This window comes from Octopus bimaculoides, chromosome 14, assembly GCF_001194135.2.
Source record: "Octopus bimaculoides isolate UCB-OBI-ISO-001 chromosome 14, ASM119413v2, whole genome shotgun sequence".
In the NCBI taxonomy this organism is placed as follows: domain Eukaryota; kingdom Metazoa; phylum Mollusca; class Cephalopoda; order Octopoda; family Octopodidae; genus Octopus; species Octopus bimaculoides.
Window position 1 is genome coordinate 40662892 of NC_068994.1, and position 17398 is coordinate 40680289.

At 33.9% G+C, this 17398-nt stretch overlaps 1 protein-coding gene across 1 annotated transcript in view; it reads right to left on the minus strand.

Moving 5' to 3' along the window:
* Positions 1-17398, minus strand: part of LOC106872383 (protocadherin beta-15) — a 259461-nt gene that overhangs the window by 236732 nt on the left and 5331 nt on the right. Inside the window, exon 2 of the mRNA XM_052973068.1 lies at positions 15424-15535. The gene's annotated coding sequence lies outside the window, so the exon portion shown is untranslated. The remainder of the gene's footprint in view (positions 1-15423; positions 15536-17398) is intronic.

Below are 17398 nucleotides of genomic sequence, written 5' to 3' on the forward strand. Positions count from 1 at the left end.
AATCAGAGATAGCTGTATCTTTACTGGTATTACTAAGTATACTATATACTGAAGTGAGTGTTATGATAATCCAACATTAAAAGGATTATAACAGTGGTGACAAGGATTTAAACAACTCACAAGGAATTAATAAACTCGATGAGGATTTAAACAACTCACTAGGAATCAATAAACTCGATGAAGCTAAACCAATTCATGGGAAGTCAATAGAAACTCAAAGAGGAGTTAATAAACTCACAAAGTTGGTGTACAAAATTTACAGAAAATTGTAAAAATATTGAAAATTTGTTGGCAGGTTTGCATGAGTTGCAAAAACTGCAACATCAGCTGAAAGAACAACAGCAGCAGCAGCAGCTACAGCTGCAAGAACAACAGCTGAAGCAACAACAACACCAGCAACAACAACTGGAAGAACAAGAACAGCAGCAGATACAACTAGAAGTACTGTAGAATGAAGATGGCAAAACGTCAGAACAAAGGCAAAAAAAATAAATAGTATGTCATCAGAAGAAATTGGTAATATAATGATGAAAACATTTGTGAAAGCTAAAATCAGAAATACAAGTGTTAAAATGCAGTTGGTCACTGGTAGTGAAATCACCATTATAAACGAGAAAACATGGAAATATGTCAGTAAGGCAAAATTAATTAAGTCTAAAAAGGTAGCAAATGGTGTTACGGGAAAAAGCTTATATTTTTTCGGTGAATTCATATGTAATGTAACATTGTGAAGTCAAACAAAAAAAAGGCTAAGAAATATGTGTTAAAAAGTTCACTTAATCTATTCGGCACAGAGTGGATGAAACTATTCAAATTGTGGGATATGCCCATAAGTGTTCTGTGGAAATATAGTTGGGTCAGTCAAAGGTTCGAATCCAGCTGAGGGACTGAAAAAAAAAATTGCAGCAAAATAGAGTGGAACACCTGTATGTAAGCCAAAACAAAATGAAAAATTGCCTGCGATAAAAAGTAAACATTAGCCAAAAGTAGATGTTCCATGGTCAAGACTATACATTGATTTTGCAGGTCTTTTAAATGGTTCTTACTACTTAGTGATGGTTGATAGTTTTTTGAAATGGCCTGAAATTTGTAAGTCTTAAAAACCAACCTCCTCAACTGTGATAAATTTTTTACACAAAATGTTTGCAAGATTTGGCATCCCAGACAAGATAGTGTCTGACAATGGAATGCAATTTGTGTCTAGCAAATTAAAAAAATTCTGTGAAACGTTCACAGTAGAATATATAACTAAGGCATCATACCATTCCAGATCTAATGGACAGGCAGAATGCTTTGTTGATACATTCAAAAGAGCCCTTAGAATATCAAATAAGGAAGTCACTGACGAGGTAGCTCTACAACAATTTTTAAGAGTGTGCTGTGTGACACCAAATCCGAATACACCAGCAGGTAACTCATTAGCAGAGCTGATGTTTGCAAGGAAAGTAAAATCAGTTTTTGATGAATTGCTACCTGGTAAGAAAAGAAAAAGTGCCAAGGAAGACATAATAACATTCTTTAAAGTTGGTGAAACGATGAAAACAATTGAAAGCAGAGTTGGGAAGATGATGTAATTACCAAATGCTTAGGTAAAATGATGTATTGGGTAAAAAGTAGAAAAGGCACACAAAAGAGACACGGGAACCAACTGAAAAAGAGATTCATGGAAAGCGAACCAAACAAGCTGGAAGAACTGATGGAATGGCTGTATAATATGTTCCAAGTACCAATGCCACTGTAGTTGATTGAACCCAGGCATATAAGTGAGAGGAAAAGAAACTATACAGAGTTCCAAAAAATAGATGCCAAGCACAAAAAATATTAGATTGTATGAAAAAAAAGTAAAAAAGGGAGGTGGGGTGAAAAACATTATTGCTAAATAACATGAAAATTCCTAAGAAAAACTTAAAAGGGGAAATACTGTAGGGAATTAGTAATAATGGGAAGCCTCTCCCACATGATGAATGGAATAACCTAGTCACTATAAGTAATAAGAAGTACATGAAGTACCAGAGTCAGAGATAGTTGTGTCTTTACTGATTTTACTAAGTATGTAGTATATCAAAGTAAGCGTTATAACAATCCAACATTTTAAGGATTATAACAATTTTGGTGCATCTTCTTATTAGATGGCTGTGAGTTAGGGTTATATGTGACCTTGTGATTGAATTTGCTTGTTTGTTGTGTTTTATCATAGTAGGGAGCTGCATTATTCAATGAAGTATTAGAAATTCTTCCATGGATATTATTTACAAGGTCCTGAAATTTATAGGTGGATTGTAGGAATATATATATTAATATACATGCTAGATTAATATAGGGCAAGCTAGCAGAATCATTAGCATGCTGGGCAAAATGCTTGGCAGAAATTCGTCTGTCTTAACATTCTGAGTTCAACTTTCACCAAGGCTGACTTTGTTTTTCATCCTTCTTGAGTCTATAAAAAAAGGAGCAATTGAGACCAGTGGGGTTGATCTAATCAACATAGTCCTGTCTCCAATATTTCTGACCATTCGAAAGCAATATATTTTAGATAATTATTTATGAATTTTTCAACTAGGTTTGTTGTATTTTTCAGGAATTTAGTTAGAGATGAGATAATACCTAAGAAATTTACTATGGTCAGGTTTTTGATAGTAGTTATTTTAAGGTCAAAATTACTGAGGCTGTTCATACAGCCTCTTCTAAGACAATTTATTATATGTCTATTGACATGCTGGAATACAGCCAACTATCATTATATAAACCTCTATGCAGTGTGGTGAATTTTTTTTTTGAATGTTTGTAGTGTATATAAACCGAAACTTTTGCATACTTCTTGTACTGTCAAATGATCCTTAAACTAAGGTGAACAAACCCCTGATCTACAACCTGGTAATCGAACTATGACCATCTTGTCCTCCTTTTTAAGGAACAGTGTATTTTAGATTCCATTATCTAATGAGTTCAGCTTTTAATATGGTAAGGAATGATGTGAGAGAGATTTAGTGATTACTTTTGCAGCCTCCTCATTGGTTCAATACTTCTTCATTAAGTAAACTTGAGTAAGCTAACTTATGAGTTTGCTCTGGAGATTAATATACATAATGGATAGTGTAATAGTTGAGCATATGATCATATGTGTACTAGTCTAATACATCATTCTCTTACTCTATGTGTTTGATACAAAACAATGCAATACTAATTGCTACTAAGGCTGGTTAGTTATGTAGATTCTCTGCATAGCAAGTCTGCTTCTTCCCCTTCTCAAATACCTTACTCAACGTCAACTAGCATAAACCCCCACTTGACCTGAGTTTTGTCATCTTGCAAGCTACATAGTGACCTCAGTAGTTATGGTGAAATGAATAAGAAGCAACCGTTGCATGCTGTAAAGTGTCTGGCTTCAGGAAGAGCATTCAACCATAGAGACCATGCTGAAACAGATAGCGAAATATGAAACAGTACTTGGGTTCATTGGATCTTGTCAAACAATACATCCCATACCAGCATGGAACATCGGCATTAAATGATAATGATGATAATGATGATGATGATGATGATGATGATGATGATGATGATGAAAGATGTCCAAGCAACAGTTGAGAAGGTAAGCCACTAATTTGACTGAAAAGAGGTAAAGAACAAAGCATAAGGTAACAAGGAGTTAAGGTCAGTAGTCAGTTGATATCACAAGTGAAGTCTCACAACAGCGATGAGGTACCAGTGCGCATTAAAACCACCAAAGGAAGTCTCTAAAATGATGTACATTTTCTTCTGATGATTCCATAGGCTTTCTAATGACTGGTCTGCAGATCTTCTAACTAGCAACGCTTTTGTCTGTGAGTTGTTTGAATATAGACATTGTCCTTTTTAAATTATCTTAAAACAATGTGCATGTGTATGTTTGTATAGAAGGAGTAATTACTAAGAGTAAAAAAAAGGGTAAAGACCCCTTTCAGTCATGAATGAACATGGGATTGCATCTAGAAAGATCCCCTCTAAGGCACAAGTTCAAGCAAGGTCACTTACAGAAGACCAGCAGTCACCAGCCTCCCCTCTCCACACCACTGATGTTATTCAAGGGAAAGGCAAAGGCTGATACAGCTTGTCATCAGTGACGTCACAACTCATTTCTACAGCTGAGTGAACTGGAGCAATGTGAAATAAAGTGTTTTGCTCAAGAACACAACACACAGCCCGGTCAGGGAATCGAACTCACTACCTCATGATTGTGAACCTGACACTCTAGCCACTGAGCCATATGCTGGTGTGTTTACGTCCCTGTAACTTAGTGGTTTGGCAAAAGAGACCAATAGATTAAGTACTAAGCTTACAAAGAATAAATCCTAGGGTCGATTTGCTCGACTAGAGGCGGTGCTCCAGCATGGCCACAGTCAAATGACTGAAACAAGTAAAAGAATAAAAGAATATATAAAACAATACACTTAGTGTTATCTTTCCTGTTTCTCTTTCCTTCAACACTGTCAGCCGTCTCATTCTGTCTTCCCACTTTACTTTCACTTTTCCCTTTCCCACTTTGATTCATCTTTTCCAGTCATCATCTCTTCTGCCTACTCTATTAGTGATGTTGCCCTGGCCAGGGAAAATATACGATGGTGAGGAGACTCTTTGGTGTAACAGAGGACGAGGCAACCTTGCTAGTGCTGGTGCCACAATAAAACGCATCTAATATATACTGTAAAGTGATTGCCACTAACATAGGTCTAAAAGGACACATTGGTTTGTCATTTGAGGACATGGCAACTTCTCTGATGTTGGCAACACAATAAAATGCTCCCAGTACACTCAATAAAATAGTCTGTGTTAAGGTATCAAGGGAGGTGCATGGTCTAGTGGTTAGGGTGTCAGCACCATGATCATAAGATTGTGGTTTTGATTCCAGAACCAGACGACACGTGTTCTTGAGCAAAACACTTCATTTCACGTTGCTCCAGTCCACTCAGCTGGCAAAAATGAGTAACGCTGTGATGGACTGGCGTTCCGTCTGGCTGGGGAACACATACGCCATTGAAACTGGGAAACCAGGCCCATGAGCCTGGCTAGGCTTTAAAAGGGCGCATTTATTATTTTTATTTTTTAGGGTATCAAGCAATTGAAATGAAATGTAATAATGAGGTGTGTACATTTGATACATCTAAAAGTGCAAGAGCTGCAAATAAAACCTGAGTCAGACAGTCAAGACTTGTCCAAACGATACCAGTGTGGAAAGCAGACATAAAATGTAGATGACGGCTATGATGTTGGTGATGATGGTAGCAACAACAATGGTGGTGATGATGATGCTGACAGTGATGGCAATGATGACAACGATAATGACCGTGCCCATGACAATGGCAGCAACAACTATGGCAACAATGATGAAGGTAGCTATGATGGTGCCGATGCCAATGGTAGCAACGATGGGTGAAGGCAACATCAGTGATAACAATGATGATGACGATGATGACGATGATTAAAATGATAATGATAACATGTGCTTTATTGGTTTTTTTTATTTTTGGAGGAGAGCTCTTCACATCAATTTCTCTCAAATTATGTTTGTTTCAATAGTAATTAGAACCTAAAATATGCTTCTTCTTTCTTCTTTCTTGCTCTTTCATACATTGTAGTCACAATATTGTTTTCCCTTTAAATTGAAATAAATAAAAAATGTTAGCTATAAGAATAAATTCAAAAAAATAATATCTAAAAATATTTCAATATAAAACAATAAAAAAGCTAAATAAATGAAATATCTTAAATGAAATATATTTTTATTGCTTCTTTTTCTTTTTACTTTTTATTTTCCAAGTATATATATATATATATGTATGTATATTGTTTTAAACAGAAGTTATAGTGAGTGTCGCAAGATAAGAATTATTCAAGCTTTTAAAATCTTCACAATGTGGACAGGTCTGTAAAGTAAGTCCAACATTGGCAGCAAAATGGGGAAAATTCTTCCTTGAATACAGCAGAATATTAACACTGAATAAACGGTTTTATTTCTATAAGTAATGTTTTATGAAATAAAGATTCCTACTCCAAAATCAATATTCAATAACAAATGAAAAAAAAAAAAAAAGAACCATATTCATATATATGTGGTGTATTGATTTTTTAAATTTCTTTTATTTATTTATTTATTTATTAATCTCACTCTGTTAATTTGTAAAATTATTCATATGTTTTCTTCTTTTATTGTTTTCAATTTTTTTTATAAATTAAATATGAAAATTCTTTTTTTTATTCCAATTTTTTTTATACTTTTATAAATAATATCAACTAATTAGAAAATGTGAGTGTACATTAATATAATTAAACACTGAATAGAAGCAGCTGAATTCTATGTAACAAAATTCAATGAGAGAAAGAATGCAAGCTAAATATCTATCTCCATTGTATTTCTTTCAGTATTCACTTCCATAATCTTCTTATATATTCCTTTAATTGACTTTCAATGAACATTGAAAGCAGACATCTTTGGAATTTTTATAGAAGAATAATGAAATGTTAATTTTTTTTATAACATTATAACAATTTTTTCTATTTCTTTTTTGTTTCTGTTCTTTTACTTTATGTTCCCTGAAATTTCCACAATATAATACTGTATAGAATAATTGATGCTTTTTTATGCTGATTGTGGTGTTGAAAATGATAATTTGATTCCTGATAGAAATCTTTCGGATGAATTCAATGTGTATGGCCTGAATAAATGATGTTTACTTCTCCACAGACATCTTACTCTAGTATTAACTATGTTATTACTATCCAATTGTAAATGGCAAACCTGATTCAGTACATATAAAATAAGAATAATAAAAAGGAAAAAAAAGAATGTTAAAATTGCTGGAAAATGACCTCAAGTTTGGATAGATTTGTACATTCTGTATTATTCTTTTCCATTAGAAAAGCTAGGAGATATAAAAATATTTAGATATGATTTTAGAATTGGCAATATTGTTCTGAACAAACTTGAATTGTAAATGGAAGATAACCTTATATAGACACTCTATTTGTACAGTTAACCACTGTAATCAGTTTTCAGTTTTATTGTATACAATCTTGGGAAAAAAAAACAAGCCTTGATAAAATATTTGTTTACTTTATATCATCCATGGAATCAAGCTAGCCTTAGATATCTAAGACTTTTCTCTGGATATGAAAATAATGATATAGGCAAAATTCAGTTTGGGGGAAAATTTAGGTCTATGATATAGTTGTAAACATTAGCAACTCACATGAATTTTAATATGATATTGGTGAAAGTATTTGTATTTCTTGATTACTGCCTCCGTCTTACTTTTAACATTAACAACTTCTGCTTTCTTTTGTTCAGCATAGTATCCACATTAAAGGTTTGTTGTCTAGTTTTTAGTGTATCAGGATCATAAGGTCGGGGCTTCAAATTCTGGGTATGAAACATTTTGTCACAACTGTTTGGATGTCACTTATTTGGCATCATTAACTTGACACTGACTTATTTGACAATAGATGGTTCTATGTTTCTCTTGTTTTCTCCCTACCCTGCACTCTCTTTGTCCCTTTCTCTTTCTGTCTATCTGTATTTGTGTTTATGTGCATTAAAAAGAAAAGTGTTTATGTCAATTGTGTTCAGTTAATAAATTGTAATGTCTCCTTATCTTCCTTTCTGTCTCTAAGTACTTCCCTCTGTGTATGTATATTTCTGCTTGTATATGCATGTGTGTGTGTTTGCCTCTGGCACCAAAAAAGTCCACTTGTTAAAAAATAAGTTGTATGTCCAGTCAGCCATGCCAATTCATCTGAATCCAAACAGCTATTCCATCAATTCCTAGACAGGGCTGTTCGAGGTATCTGAGAAAAACATTTCATTTTATGCCAACTCCATTCTACTCAGCTGAAATTGTGTACCAGCTTAATACTGGTGCAACACTTTCTCTCACAAAATGCTACTTTCTCACTAGGTTAAGAAGTGAGAGGGTCCAGATGATGCCTATATCTACTTGTGATTACATAAGCATTTAAAAGCAATTAACAAGACCATAGTATGTATAACCAGATCATACTCAGTTGTAAGTGACAACTATATTCATCTTTTTTTTATCTACATTCAATGCAGGTATATTCTGTGGTGTATTTAATCTTTATAGCCATGAGTATTACAGATTTGGAGGTAATCTTTTGACAAGTATAGTTTGAAATTCAGTTTCAGTTCCCAGTGGAAGTATTTCATTTAAATTATGTTGTTAATACTCTTAGAATAAACATGTTTAAGCAAGACTCGCTACTTCATTTCTGAAAATGGGAGAAGTACTAATGCAATGATGAATAACTCAGAGCATGAAAGGTCAAGAAATTGACTGTATTTCACTAGCAAGAGGGATGAATAAATGTCTCTGTGTTGATTATCTCATTTCTGAGTCCTTGAAGAAATGTAATGCCTGGTCACATATTATGTAAATTTTGTTTAATTAAAATTAAAAAGAAGAAAATAACAAACAAAAAACAGTATGAACTTTTCTGATAAAACATCAAAATTTAATAATATTTTATTATATAAACACGAAGTCTGTGGAGAATTGTGACTTTGTGATGTTCATGGTTTTCTCAGAATCATTAGCAATGTCAGCTTTGCAGACCGAGTTTTCCAACTTTAAATAATGTAAATGGAATTGTAACATCAGATAAATTATAATTGTCATTATAATTGTCATTTTTATAGATTTTATTTCTTGATGAGACAATTCCCTAAGTTCTCATATAATGAAAACAGCCAATAAACACAAGTTAAAAGAAAATATTTCTTATGAAATGGCTGCTTCTTTAACATCTGGTTGTGAAATTCTGTTCTTGCTGTAAATCAAACTTAAATTCAGAAATAAAATGATCTTGGATATTGAAGCAGTTATTGTTTTTCTTTTACAAAAGAATATTCCTTTTAAATAAATAAATATAATTTTGAAAATGCTATAAAATGTTTAATAAGTTTATTGTTAGTATTTCTTCAAATTTTTATTTTCTCAAAGAAAATGTAACTTGTAAGTAGTCAAACACTTGATGAATCATTGAAATCCATATCTTTTGTAATCACAAGCTAGTGAAATATCACTGGTACCATCTTATACAAGCAAGAATGGCTACTGTACGTTTCAGAAGTTAGCTTCATAACAACATTATCGAGCATTTGATCCTACTGTGTTGAACCCAGAAAAAGAGTATTATACTATCACTTGGTTCATGTAAAAAAAAACAAAAAAAACATGTGAGTGAAATTTGCTTGAGAGAAACTATGTGAAAGGTTGTATGTGTGACTGTTGCTGTTCTTGAGTGGATACATATCATCTGTCTCTGTGTTTAACACCATCACCTAGACTTTGGCCACTTTTAACATCCAGTGTTGAAGTCAATCAGGCAAAGTTGCTGGTCTGAGGGTATACTTCGCTTCCTCCAATGAGTTCCAGATGTCAAGAAGTGGGTAATGGATATTGTATTTCTATATCTGAGTTAGTAATGAAATTAAACTTTAAAAACACACCACTACCTAGGTGAGGTACTAAACTTTCCTTGCTCTATTAACTAAAATGGTGTACTGAACTAACTCATCATATTCAGTAACAAAATATAAAAAAATGTAAATATTTCCAAAGTCTTAGATGATTGCAAGGAGGTGGAGTTTAGCCGAATTTTTATAGCATTGTACTGATGAGAGATATAAAAGAGAATTGCTGGTCTACATCAGATAAAAAAAAATTCCAGATAATCAGATAACTATTTCAGACAAGTTTGATCTTCCCATATTGAAATCCCCTCACACTTAATAAACTAAGTATTTATATTATTCGTGGGATGATACAATTTTACTTCACTCTCCCTACAGATACATTCATTTCTTTATCTTTTTTTTTTTTTCAGCAATACTCTTTACTCCACCTTCATAATAACATCTTTTACTTTTCACTCACAACAGAAACATTTATTACTTACCCACCCTTTCCACAATATCACTCACTACTTCCATTCAGCCCTTTCAATATAGCAGTGAAATCTCACTCAAATCACACCTTAACACTTTCTAAACATCTTTATTTGTTATATCTAGAGGAAGGGGAAGGTTCAGGCATTTCACAGGCCTTAGACTGATGAAAGTGAAGCCATTAACATTCTGCTTAAGCTGATTAACAGTTGATGGCTGCAGGAAAGACATGCTGGGATGGCACTCCAGATGGCCAACATCCTGAAGGAAAAGGTCGTGGTTTCATGGTCAGAATGGGGCTTCAGACATTTGTCTTCAGTGCAACTTGAATGATAAGAAAATGAAAGATGAATTGGTAATGCTTGAGTGAAGGTGGCACAAGACCAGCCAGCTCTGAGAAGCTGAGGTTATTTTAGTCGCATCTGAAAATGCAAAGAAAGGAGACAGATATTTATGGGCCATAAGTTGGAGTGTGTTGACAAATGATTTCATGACAAAAAAGAAAGACAAAAACATTCTAATATGTCCTTTAAAAATATTGCATAATGTAAACGTATTAACCATAACAACTCTGCCTTCTCACATGAGGTGGTCATGGCTTATATACCTTTATTTTTTATTATTTGTTGAGTCCAGAGGTAGAACCCACGAAATTTACAGGACCTCCAAGACTACTGAAATTGATACACATCTTTGACTAGAAGTGTGTTGTATGAGGATTTACCTGGGTTCAAACATCAACAATTTCATTATTTATTCCTTCAGTGCAGCAAAATATATTGTTTCACTGTGGATGGTCAAAAATAAATGAATTTCTTTGACAGATCAATTATATGGCAGAATGAGACAATTGGGCATAGCAATTTGGATGCTTGGATATTTGGCATGGCTGACAAGATTTTGAACCTGTTTTGGCAACAGTATTTTTTGACACCAGAGGCAAACACATATGCACGTTGAGAGAGAGGGAATGAAAGAGAGAGAGAGAGAGAGGGGGGAATGAGAAAGAGAGAGAGAAAGAGAAAGAGAGGGATAGAGAGAGGGAGAGAGAGTCATTGCAATACATTGATTTAACACAATTGAGATAAACACTTTCCATCTCTTTTGACACATAAAGAGAAATAGACTTACACATGTAGAGAGAGAGAGAGAGAAGGGGGAGAGAGGAGACAACCAGACAGAAAGACAGACAGACAGCCAGCCAGCCAGCCAGCCAGACAGACAGACAGACAGACAGACAGACAGAGAAAGCCAAAGATAGTTCTTACAGCATTGTTATTCTAGTAGTGAGAAGCTGTTGATAGCATCTTCAACAGTTCTTCATATCTGGAGAAAGGGACATTGTGAACAGCCTCCTACAACTCTTCTCACTGGACAATTAAATTAAATTGGAAAGACAGACAGACAGACAGACGGACAGACAGAAGACTGACCCCCAGTTCTTGAGGGGTACTTTATTCATTGATCTCAAAGTGATAAAATGCAAGACAGAATTTAAACTCAGAGAGTAGAGACCCAAAACAAATAATACAAGGGATTTTATCTAACATTTTAATAACTCTACCAATGCACTGCCTGGTGGACAGTGTATTTTGTTATCTTCTATTTATGTCAGCCATTGAACTACGGCCATACTGGGGCACTACCTTGAAGGGTTTTGTTGAATAAATCAACTTTAGTAGTTATTCTATTAGTCACACTTTTACTGAACTACTAAATTTTAAGAATGTAAACAAAAGTGAAGGTGCATGCTTACAATCATGAGGTAGTGCTTTCGATTCCTGGACTGGGCTGTGTGTTGTGTTCTTGAGCAAGATACATTATTCACATTATTCTTGTGCAAGATACATTATTTCACATTGCTCCAGATTACTCAGCAGTAGACATGAGTTGCGATGTCACTGGTGTCAAACTGTGTCAGCCTTTGTTAGTGGCATAGAAAGGGGAGGCTGGTAAGCACCGCTGACTGCCAGTTTTCTCTAAAAACCTTTCCTGGATTATGCCTCGGTGCAATCCCACGATCATTCATGACCAGCTGGGGGGGGGGGTCTTAACTTGTTTACCCTAAACAAAGCAACTCTAATTGTCAAACACAAAGGCATGCACACACACACACATATGATGGAATCCCTCACTGATTCCCTATTCTAAATTCACTCAAAAAACATCAGTCTGCTCCAGGCTATGGTAGAAGACACTTGTCCAAAGTGCCAAGGTGTCATATTTCAATGCATCAGTACTCAGAGCAATGAAAACCCTTATCTTTTCTTAACTGGACATGTCTTCCCTATGGAACTATGAATAATATCAATCAATCGATCATCCATACAAAACAGTTTACATTAAACTGGCTTCACACAAAAGACAACTAGGATCCAGTTTGCCAGTGTAAAGGAGAGTAGTGAGGATTGCCAAGTTAATAACCACATTAATAAATGCTGCAATTAAAACAAAAAGACATTGCTCAAACATTGATCATCTTGTGCTTGTTTGTGTGTGTGTGTGTGTGTGTGTGTGTGTGTGTGTGTGTGTATCTGTGTGTTTATGGGTGTGTTTATGTATGTGTGTGTTTATGTGTGTGTATGCTTGTATGTGTGGGTGTGCTAAGTGTGTTTATGTGTGTGTGTGTTTGTGTGTGTGTGCACATGTGTGTTTATGTGTTTATGTGAGTGTGTTGAGTAGATAATCTTTTGCTGGTTTTGGTCATAATACTGCTTTCGTGATAGAATATTGCTTTCATGTGTTTAATTGATTGCAGTACTTATTAGTCTACACACACACACATAGAGCATTCATTCATTCCTGACATCCATTTTTACCTACTAGCAGGAGCTGGATATAAATTTGTTAGTTTGTTGAGGTATTATTCTACAATTGGATGCCCTTCCTGTTACTAACCTTAACCTGATTTTCAAGTCAGGGCCTTTCATCTTTTTAGCTCACATGTTAAAAGCAAAGACCAACAGGATCATATATTTACTGGAAATATCAACATGACATCATGGAGTTTGGTCTAAGGTGCAGAATGCAAATATACATGCATGCATATTGTCTACACAGTGAGAACAAACTCTTTACAGCATGGTTTCAAAGCAAACATCTTAACCACATGCCCATGCCTACAGAGAGTTGGGCGGTTAAAAAGTTCACTTCGCAACCCAGTGGTTTCTGATTCGGTCCCATCGGTCGCACTGCCAATCAATATCTTATGAGTGAATTTGGTTGAAGGTGACTGTAAGGGGCTTGTTGCATAAATGCGTATATACATACAAATATACTTACATACAAACATGTATACATATATACATACATACATATATACATACATACATTTATGTATGTGTTTGTGTGTGTGTGTGGAAGTGAATATGTGTGTTGGGTCTTTTACATCTCTTGACACTTGTGTTTTGATTGTAAACATTGACATCATTCATACAGAGGGTGTCATTTGTTTGCCATTTTTCAGGAAAACACATCTAGCCTTTGATCTCTTCATTGTTTGAAGTTCTAGGGTGTATATTACTTTGTTTGGAATCAGATGCAGGTTTTGTTCAACAGGGAGAGCTTCTAACCTTAGAGAACTTGTTGCAACAAGGTTACACCTGACCCTTGGAAGCATGAAAAAGTGGACATCAAAGACATGATGAAGATGAGGATGTCTATTATGATGATGGTGAAGATAATGATGTCTTTTATGATGCTGGAGATGACGATGACAATCATGATGATGATGATGACATAAATGATGATGACAACTAAGATGATGATAGCAATGACAATGATGATGAGGATGATGACAGTGGCGATGACAGTGATGATGGCAATGATGAAAGCAAAATTAAAATTTTGATGATGATGACAATGATGAGAATGATGATGATGATAATGATGAGAATGATGATGATGATGATGAGAAGGATGTTGCTGTTTCTGCTGTGTCCCTTTATATACTGTGGTGTATGTAAGTGGTTCAATAAAATAAGAACAAGACTGCAAAAAGCTTTGTGATGAATGCAGTCGGCTAAAATCCTCAATGCCGGTGCCCTGGCATGGCCAGAGTCAAATGACTGTCACCAGTAAAGCAATAAAAGAAATAATACTTGGAAATATCATGAGTAGTTTTTTATTTTTTTTATTTATTCAGCAAAAACGAAACAAACTAAAGAAAGAATAATCAAAACGATATGAAAATCCAATAAATAAGTAAATATATAATGTGATTTTCTGTCTGCTGATATCAATAGAAAGTTTGATAAATGTAGCTGAACTATACAGAATGAAGTATGAGCTTTCATATCAAACATTCTGGTTGGAATAATGAATATATTGTAAGTAATTATCTTCAGCAAAAGAATTTCTCTGTTTGCAAATCACTTATATATATTTCAATGTAGCATTTAGCTCTAGTGAAAAGCTCAGTGAGTATTTCTAAGCTTATCCATTATTTCCTTCTCCTTAAGCAAATAAGTCATTAGGGGAATGAATTCTATTTGTTATTTTCTCTTCCTTTTATATCTATTTTAATCCATCTATATATAACAAGAAACAAAATTTTGTTTTATCAGATTATTTAAATAATCGTAGTTATATTACATTAGCTTTTAAAAGGCTTTGTCATAATCTTTAATCCCTGCATGTAATCTAGTTTTAGATCTTGTGAGTTTAGTTATCTAACAACTAAACAAAGGTAGATAGGGAAAAGAAATTCTCTGTATTCTAAAATAGAGATTGTCTTTGAATATAGAAGACATAAAAAGTTGAATTCTAGGTAGGTAATTTTGACAAAAAGTAATTTATATCTTTTATTCAAAAATAATACACACTGCGATACCTATTCAGAACTAAAAGAATAAATTAATATTCAAAATAAAATAATAAGGATGAAAATAACTTGTAGTTTGCTTTTAATCATCATCATCGTCATCATTGTTGTTGTCGTTGGCATCATCATTGTCATCATCATCATTGTCATCACCATCAACATCATCACCATCAATATCATCACTGCCATTGTCATCATTGTCATTTAATGTCTATTTTCCATGCTGGCATAGATTGGGCAATGTCAAGCTCCAATGTTGGCTTTGGCATGGTTTCTATGGTTGGATACCTTTCCTGATGCCAACCACTTAACTGGGTACACAGGGTGCTTTTTACATGCCACTAGGACTAGTAAGTTGCAAGATGGGAAAAGAAAAATACCTAAAACAGGGAAAAGATAAAAAGCTCCTAAGTGTGTATTTGAAAGGTGGAGGTGCCCTTAATCTAAGTGACAGGAGGTTAGAGTGTGACAGAGGAACATGTACAGGGTTTTTTTCTGTAGGGGAGATACATGGTTACCCTACATTATATAAGGGTGAGACGTAGCAGGTGAAAAAGAGGAAAAGATGGTAGAAGAAAGTAAAATACAGAAGAAAATGTATCAGAAATGATGTATAAAAAAAAAAAATTAAAGGTTTTTTTAAATATAAAAATGCAATTCTTACCACAGGAAACTGAATCCAGTTCTTCAGAAAAATGATGCATGGTGGCTTGTTTGAATTTCACTGTGTTCAAAAATTTCTGGAAGTTTGGTCTTGCTGTGAAAGAATTTCTGAGCTACAAGCCCAAGATATATAAAAAAATAAATATGATTCATATATATCAAATTCACATTTATCACTTTAAACTGTATGCTTTTTTACCATTACTCATTTTTTATTATTATTATTATTATTATTATTATTATTATTATTATTATTATTATTATTATTATTATTTTTATCATCATTATTATTAAATGAGAGAGCAGCGCATGCCATCAAAGTGACACCGGGGTAAAATATATGAAGCCCAGTATACCCATCATGGCTATCCATCAGATAAGGGTACACCAAATACATGCATCATAACCATATGTGCATGACATGGTGATCTCATATGAAAATAAACAGCTCATGACTTTACAAGTATGGCCCTGCAAAGTCAAGTTAGAATTTTCTTCTGTTTGAATAGCCCATCCAGCTCAAAAGGTCCGTGAATAAGAGTTGTTTAAGGATGTTGAATGAAACACCCATGTTTCCAGAGGTGAATTATTCAAACCCCAAAGAATTCTGCTTAACACATTCCTATGATGCTCCACCCCACTACTTCTGCTCATGATCAGAGATGCACATATCGTCAGCCACCAAGAAAGAAGCCCAACTAGTTAAGATCAAACAACTGGACTAGCAAATCTATGGTATTGAGCAGAATATTTTCTGTAGCTCATCTTTTATACCAAGACAAAACACGTACATGATAACACTTTCAATCAGTTAAGATCAGAAGCCATGAGAGCCACTGTCTGGTACTGTATCAGGGTAATTGTTATCATCACCATCATCATCATCATCACCATCACCATTACTATTATTATTATTATTATCATCATTATCATTATCATTTTTATTTTCATCGTCATCATCATCATCATCATCATCATCATCATTATTTTATTTTGAAGCCTCCATTTAGATGCTAAGCAATTTTTTTTTTATCACATCTGTCTAATCTTATTAAGTGTGGCTAACATCACTTTATTAATGCCCAATTTAAGTACATGAAATGTGATTATTATTATTTATAAGGCTTTTGGTTGTGTTCTGTTCTTCTTATTTTTTTTTTTTTACTTTATATTGCATTAGTTAAGAAAGTTGGTATTGCTTTGCAAATTCTTGTTAACTCTTCTGCTTGTCAATGAAATATTGTGGAATAATCGAATTTATACAAAAACACTGAAATATCATCAATATTGTTTAGGAAATTCTGTAGCTACAATAATTGATCAAAAAATCTGCCAATATCATTAATATCTAGAGATGCCACACCAATATTTCTTTCTTTATTTCTTTTAAAATTTTTAGTTATCTATTTTTATTCAAGCCCTGAATATTTTCATTATTTCATAACTTGTAAAGAAAAGAAAGAGGGAAAAAAAATAAGGAAAGAGGTCTAACAAAAAATAGGCAATGTCACAATTTCACTACTTTAAAAAACATTGCAACTGTAACTAAATTTCATAATTTTGACTCACTACTTTAAAAACATTGAAACTATACCCAATTTTCATAATTTTGACTTTGTTAAATTAAAAAAACTCATTGGTTTCAAGCTTTAGAATGTTCCAAATCATCATCTCCTAGAATCCCATGATTGAGATTTTTTAAACTTTTTGAATCATATACACCTTTGTTAATGCATGTATGTATGTATGTATGTATGTATGTATGTATGTATGTATGTATGTATGTATCTATCTGTCTGTCTGTCTGTCTGTCTGTCTGTCTGTCTGTCTGTCTGTCTGTCTATCTATCTATCTATCTGTCTGTCTATCGATCTATCTATCTAACTATCGATCTATATCATCGTTATTTAGCATCTGTTTTCCATGCTATGGATTGAATGATTTTACAGAAGCTGACCAGCTGAAGGGCTGTTCAG